General features: G+C 40.3%; 1 long non-coding RNA gene across 1 annotated transcript in view; it reads left to right on the top strand.

Annotated features, from left to right (window-relative positions):
* Positions 1-6453, top strand: part of LOC104994647 — a 44617-nt gene extending 38164 nt beyond the window's left edge. The window contains exon 3 of the long non-coding RNA XR_825971.1: positions 5699-6453. This is a non-coding gene — a long non-coding RNA (uncharacterized LOC104994647). The remainder of the gene's footprint in view (positions 1-5698) is intronic.
* Positions 6454-6974: the final 521 nt, after the last annotated feature.

The raw sequence follows: 6974 nt of genomic DNA, 5'->3' as shown, positions 1-6974 counted from the left end.
TTCAAGCTGGTTTTAGAAAAGGCAGAGGAACCAGAGATCAAATTGCCAACATCCGCTGGATCATGGAAAAAGCAAGAGAGTTCCAGAAAACATCTATTTCTGCTTTATTGACTATGCCGAAGCCTTTGACTGTGTGGATCACAATAAACTGTGAAAAATTCTTAAAGAGATGGGAATACCAGACCACCTGATCTGCCACTTGAGAAATTTGTATGCAGGTCAGGAAGCAACATTTAGAACTGGACATGAAGCAACAGACTGGTTCCAAATAGGAAAAAGAGTTCGTCAAGGCTGTATATTGTTACCCTGTTTATTTAACTTATATGCAGAGTACATCATGAGAAACGCTGGACTGGAAGAAACACAAATTGGAATCAAGATTGCCGGGAGAAATATCAGTAACCTCAGATATGCAGATGACACCACCCTTATGGCAGAAAGTGAAGAGGAACTAAAAAGCCTCTTGATGAAAGTGAAAGAGGAGAGTGAAAAAGTTGGCTTAAAGCTCAACATTCGGAAAATGAAGATCATGGCATCCGGTCCCACCACTTATGGGAAATAGTTGGGGAAACAGTGGAAACAGTGTCAGACTTTATTTTTCTGGGCTCCAAAATCACTGCAGATGGTGACTGCAGCCATGAAACTAAAAGACGCTTACTCCTTGGAAGGAAAGTTATGACCAACCTAGATAGCCTGTTGAAAAGCAGAGACATTACTTTGCCAACAAAGGTCTGGCTAGTCAAGGCTATGGTTTTTCCTGTGGTCATGTATGGATGTGAGAGTTGGACTGTGAAGAAGGCTGAGCACAGAAGAATTGATGCTTTTGAACTGTGGTGTTGGAGAAGACTCTTGAGAGTCCCTTGGACTGCAAGGAGATCCAACCAGTCCATTCTGAAGGAGATCAGCCCTGGGATTTCTTTAGAAGGAATGATGTTAAAGCTGAAACTCCAGTACTTTGGCTACCTCATGTGAAGAGTTGACTCATTGGAAAAGACTCTGATGCTGGGAGGGATTGGGGGCAGGAGGAGAAGGGGATGACAGAGGATGAGATGGCTGGATGGCATCGCTGACTCGATGGACATGAGTCTCAGTGAACTCCCGGAGTTGGTAACAGACAGGAAGGCCTGGCGTGCTGCAATTCATGGGGTCACAAAGAGTTGGACACGACTAAGCGACTGATCTGATCTCTGATCTGATCTATTTAGTTTTTAATTATTTATTTTAAGAGGCTTTTTTTTTTAATTTGTTCTTTACTTGATTGATGAAAAAAAAACCCATGGATGTCGTATTCCATTTACAGCTCTGAGAATTGTATAAGAAATAGCCAATTTAAAAGCAACTTCATGAAGCCATGAATACAGCCATTAACATATTGTTTGAACAGTGTAAGCTGTTTCCCTGTAACGTGAGTTAAATTATCTTTACACTTGTCTTGGTATTGTTCATAAATTCAATGCTTGCTTGTCATTTAATTCTAGGGAAACAGTAAGGGAGTGATCATAGCATGTTGACTTATATGGAAAATCTTGATAATATTTTGAGTGGAAAAGAAATTTAACTTACCCTTCTGAATGCAACTCAGAACATAATCTAAGTGCAACTCAAAACATTATCTGAATTACTTTACTTTTATGTTAATATTTGAAAAATGAAATCAGTGATATGTATTTAAACAATCTGATTTTAGAAATCTGAGAAACAAGAATGACTGCTGTTGAAATGCTTTTAAAGGTTATACTCCTTAATATTAGCCTTCCAAATATAAGGTTTTGTTTTCCGCTGTAGGTAGCACTGTAATTCTTTGCATATATGTGTCATATTATAGGTACACATATCCATATTCCTAATATAATGTTTTCAATCTTTTGATATCTATTTCATTATTCTGTGAAAAGCTGCCCCTTACTTATGAAACTTACAGAGGTTTTTTGGATCTGAAGTCATACGTCTGGTGGTATTTACCCAAAACTCCAGCAATCTGCTAAAATGTGAAACATCCCTAAAACCCTTCTGTTCAAGTTAGAAGGGACTGGAGTGATCATCTACACTTCCCAATATAAAGAACATTCTCTTCTCCTTGGGCGAAAAAGAGTGTAAAAGAAAGACTTCTATCTTCATTCAAGCATCTGTTAACATAACACCATCTTCTACAATCAGGGATATTTATCTTCCTGATTTTATCTGCTTTAAATGTAACTTACAAGGTCCCTTTTATTTTAGTTCTTTTGACTTTAGAATTTTAGCTTTTCTGACATTATTTTGCTTCTATTATTATCTTTTTTTTATTGCAATAAAAATCACATATGTGGCACAGTGGTGAAAGAATCTGCCTGCCAATGCAGGAGACAGGAGATGCGGGTTTGATCCCTGGGTTGGGAAGATCCCCTGGAGAAGGAAATGGCAACCCACTCCAGTATTCCTGCCTGGAAAATTCCACGGACAGAGGAGTCTGGCAGGCTACAGTCCATTGGGTGCAAAGAGTCAGACACGACTGAGGAACTGAGAACACACGAACTGTACAGTTCAGTGGTACATTCACCGTGTTATTTGAGCCTCACCATCATTCATTTCCTGAATTTTTCTCTTTTCTAAACTGAAACTCTGTCCCCATTAAACACTAAGTCCCCCTTTCCTCCCTTCTTGCATCCCCTACCCGTGGCATCTGCTAATGTACTTTCTGACTCTATGAATTTGACTATTCTAGATACCCTGTATAAGTGGAATCAAACAGTATTTATCTGCATCTATTGTATGTTGAAATCCATTGTTTTTTAATTGTGTTTTTCTTTGGGTACACATTTATCTTTTTATCATTTTAAAAACTTGAAAGTGAAAGTCGCTTAGGCATGTCTGACTCTTTGTGACCCCATGGGCTACACAGTCCATGGAATTCTCCAGGCCACAAAACAGGAGTGGGTAGCTGTTCCCTTCTCCAGGGGAACTTCTCAACCCAAGGATTGAACCCAGGTCTCCCGTATTGCATGCAGATTCTTTACCAGCTGAGCCACAAGGGAAGCCCAAGAATACTGGCGTGGGTAGCCTATCCCTTCTCCAGCAAATCTTCCTGACCTAGGAATCGAACTGGGTTCTCCTGCATTGCAAGTGGATTCTTTACCAACTGAGCCAGCAGGGAAACCCCTTTAAAACTTGAGTTTACCAGAAAGCTTCTTTTGCAAGAAACTGGTTTCACTGGGCACTTCCTTTCCGCCTTTCTCCAGAACCATTCCACTATTCAATAATTAGAATTTTACTCTCAGGTTAATTTCATGACTCTTTTATTAAAACATAAAGGGAAGACTAAATGTAGCCTGATTTCTACAAAGCTATGCTTATTATAGTTGTGTCTGGAAATGTCCTGACAAATTTGTTTTTCTTTTTTTCTGGATCATTGACATTATGCAATTATTGTTGTTGTTCAGTCACTAAGTTGTGTTCACCTCTTTGCGATCCCATGAACTGCAGCATTCCAGTCTTCCCCTGCTGCTGCTAAGTCACTTCAGTCGTGTCCGACTCTGTGCGACCCCATAGACGGCAGCCCACCAGGCTTCCCCATCCCTGGGATTCTCCAGGCAAGAACACTGGAGTGGGTTGCCATTTCCTTCTCCAAGGCATGAAAGTGAAAAGTGAAAGTGAAGCCTCTCAGTCCTGTCCGACTCTTCATAACCCCTTGGACTAAAGCCCACCAAGCTCCTCCGTCCATGGGGTTTTTCACTCCAGTGTTTTGGCCTGAAGAATTCCATGGACAGTCCCTGAAGTCACAAAGAGTTGGACACAACTGAGCAACTTTCACTTTCACTTTTCACTGGTGTAGCATTATGGGAGATTTTTTCATGTTTTTTATTTTTATTTTTGCCTCTGTGTTTTCTGATTGTTCTGCAAAAAAAAAAAAAAATTAAAAATTCAATAGTCTCTGTTTTACAAAAAACAATGCATATGCATTTCACACAATTTATATATCACTAATGTTTGTCCTTATCAAACAATCATGCTTTTAGCCCTGCTGTCTTCTACTGTGGTTTCTTCCGTCCTAAACTCAAGAACCTCATGAATTTCTCTTCCCTGAGAGCTATTTCCATAGAATGCAAAAAGAACCCATGGACACATTCATTGATTTATTTGTTTGATCTCATGTAGTTATTAAAACGTTTTTCCTAAAATTGAACGAAACTCAATTCAAACTGTTTATTTTTCCAAGATAGCCAGGAATTCTTTTTTTTTACAGATTTCCTCTGATGTCCAGTTGTCATTAGCACTGCTGTCTAATCTATAACTTCTCCATCTTGGATATCCAGAGTTTTATTTTCAGGGTTATTTTGGCATCCTAAATTGCTAGAATTGGACCCCAAAAGGGATTCTAACAGTTTTTCTTATTCCTTTTCCCTTCTACCTTCTTGCACTGCCATTTTTCCCTTTGTACTCTAAGGAGAGATCCTTTAGAATGGAAAACACACATACTCCAGCATTTCCTTTATTGTTCAGTGCCAGACATGGAGAACTGCAGAGGATGAGGTTGCTCTGTGGTCTTAGTTGAAATTAATACCTTTTTAAAGATGCAGCGGTGAGTAAATAAGTGAGAGCAACCTGTCAGTCATGAAAGCTGTGCCCAGTGGTCCAAGATTATGACACTGCTCCATGCTGGCTGGATCCTGCTCAGAATAATCTGTTGAGACGTGAGCATGTCCCTTTACAGAGGATGGACAGATCACAACACTTGCGCACTGGACCAAACAATGCTAATGTAGCATTTTCTTGAAATCTACTGTGTTTCAGCAACTTGATCAGACTTTACCTATATTATGTCATTAAGAGATAAGTATTATTCTTGCCACTTTTTTAGGGATTAAGAGACTGAAGTTTAGACACCTTACTTGGTCCAAGTCCTGTACATATAGGGTAGATGAAAGATTATTGTCATTTAGTTGCTAAGTAATAACTGACTCTTTTGCAATGCAAGATTAAAACCCTAGTTTTTCTGAGTCTGATGCCCCTGCTCAAAGCCCCACGTGACACTGCTCTACAGAGTACCCTGCCCCTTGAAAGGAATTAGGGCTGTGGTGTACGAGAAAAGAATATAGAAGCTGTTGGGTAGATGTGGCAGAAAGAGTAGAAGGAAGAAGAAGACTTGTGGTGGGAGAAATGGAGACTGCCATCAAACATTTTAAGGGCTATAATGTGGAAAAGAACTTCCATTTGTTCCTTGTTTTATGACTCCAGAGGAATAAGGCTTTTGGGGTGGCAGTCACTGAGCCATAGAACAAAGAAAGATCTCCTTAGCTCTCAGTGGTACACAGAGGAGAGTTGCTTTTGGAAGAAGCGAGATCCTGCCTCTAGAGGTGTTGCATAATTGGCAGAGATTGAGTGGGAAATACGCATTTGGTACACGACGGGCTATCTTTAAAAATTCTGTTCAGTAGTGAAATATGTATATAAACACACTCTGTAGACTAGAGAAAATTGATCTGGAAACTCATCCCTTTTAATAGGATTTACACTGGAAGCCGTTTTCCTAATAACAATGAGAGCAAACCACAGACACTGTCTTCTCAGTTTCCCGAGTGTTCAGAGGTGTGAACTTTTGAGATGTTTGCCATGGTGGTTGGGGGGTCTGTGGTTGGAGAAACCTAAGTGATATCTCCTAGAACAACGTCTGTTACTCTAATTTCATGTGTTACATGCCCAAGTCCACTTTCTATTGCAGTTGCTGGATGGACAGAGTGGGCCAAAGCTGCGTTCATACTAAGTGACCCACTGTGAATGCTTGCTCTTCATTATCCTTTCTGGAGCAGAAATCTTCCATCAGGATGGCAAAGGTGAAAGAAGAAATTGTTGGCACATCTGCGGTGCTTTCAAACCGTGAGTAGGTGGTAGTGACTCGGGACATTTCCTTTTAGCAACCAACTACCTTGGGGATACGCCACATTTTCTATGTATCTCCAGGCAGGATTTCAAGACTGGTATGCCATTTTGCTTTTCGTTTAGAGTGCATAAATTCAGAAGTGTGAATTGCTCACCAGGTAACACAGCAGTATCACAAGAGGGGATGGATTTTGAAACTGACCACATTGAACTTGAGAAGGTAAAAGCAGGGCTTCCCACAACTGATCTTGACCAGCAACATTGCAGTAACATTGCTCTGACTTGTTTACTCAAAATGACACCTAAAACACAATGATAATATCTTTTCACCAGAAGCTTCCATGTCACTTCTTAATCACAACTAAAAAGAAGTAAGAAGACCTTGAAGCTGTTTTAGTTTCAGTACTGTCTGGAATGTACTATGGGATTGAGAAAAAGGTTATGTAAAGATGACTTTGGGTGGGGGCAGTGCTTCCTCAGAATCCCAAGGGAAGAGCAGGGGCAACATTTAACTCCTTTCAGATCAAGGCAGGTTTGTGCTATTGTTCAGTCGCTAAGTAGTGTCCAGCCCTTTGTGACCCCATGGACTGCAGCATGCCAGGCTTTCCTATTGTTCACAATCTCCCAGAGTTTGCTCAAATTCATGTCCATTGATGATGGTGATGCCACCAACCAGTTCATCCTCTGTCCCCTCCTTTTTTCCACCTGCCCTCAATCGTTCCCAGCATCGAGGTCTTTTCCAATGAGTCAGCTCTTGCCATCGGGTGGCCAAAGTATTGGAGCTTCAGCTTCAGCATCAGTCCTTCCGATGAATATTCAGGGTTCATTTCCTTTAGGATTGACGGATTTGATCTCCTTGCTATCCAAGGGACTCTCAAGAGTCTTCTCCAGTACCACAGTTTGAAAGTATCAATTCTTTGACATTCATCCTTCTTTGTGGTCCAACTCTCGCATCTGTACATGACTACTGGAAAAACCATAGCATTGATTATATGGACCTTTGTCACCAAAATGATGTGACTTTAGTCTGTTGTATAGTCTCCTCTAGTATGTTGTTAATGTTTAATTTTTATTTATATTGAGGTATGTATTGTACACAGTCTTTAAAGTCAAATAAC

The sequence above is a fragment of the Bison bison genome, unplaced genomic scaffold, assembly GCF_000754665.1.
Source record: "Bison bison bison isolate TAMUID 2011002044 unplaced genomic scaffold, Bison_UMD1.0 scf7180017864263, whole genome shotgun sequence".
In the NCBI taxonomy this organism is placed as follows: domain Eukaryota; kingdom Metazoa; phylum Chordata; class Mammalia; order Artiodactyla; family Bovidae; genus Bison; species Bison bison.
Note: the sequence above shows the minus strand (reverse complement) of the source record. Positions and strands in the feature narration are given on the sequence as shown.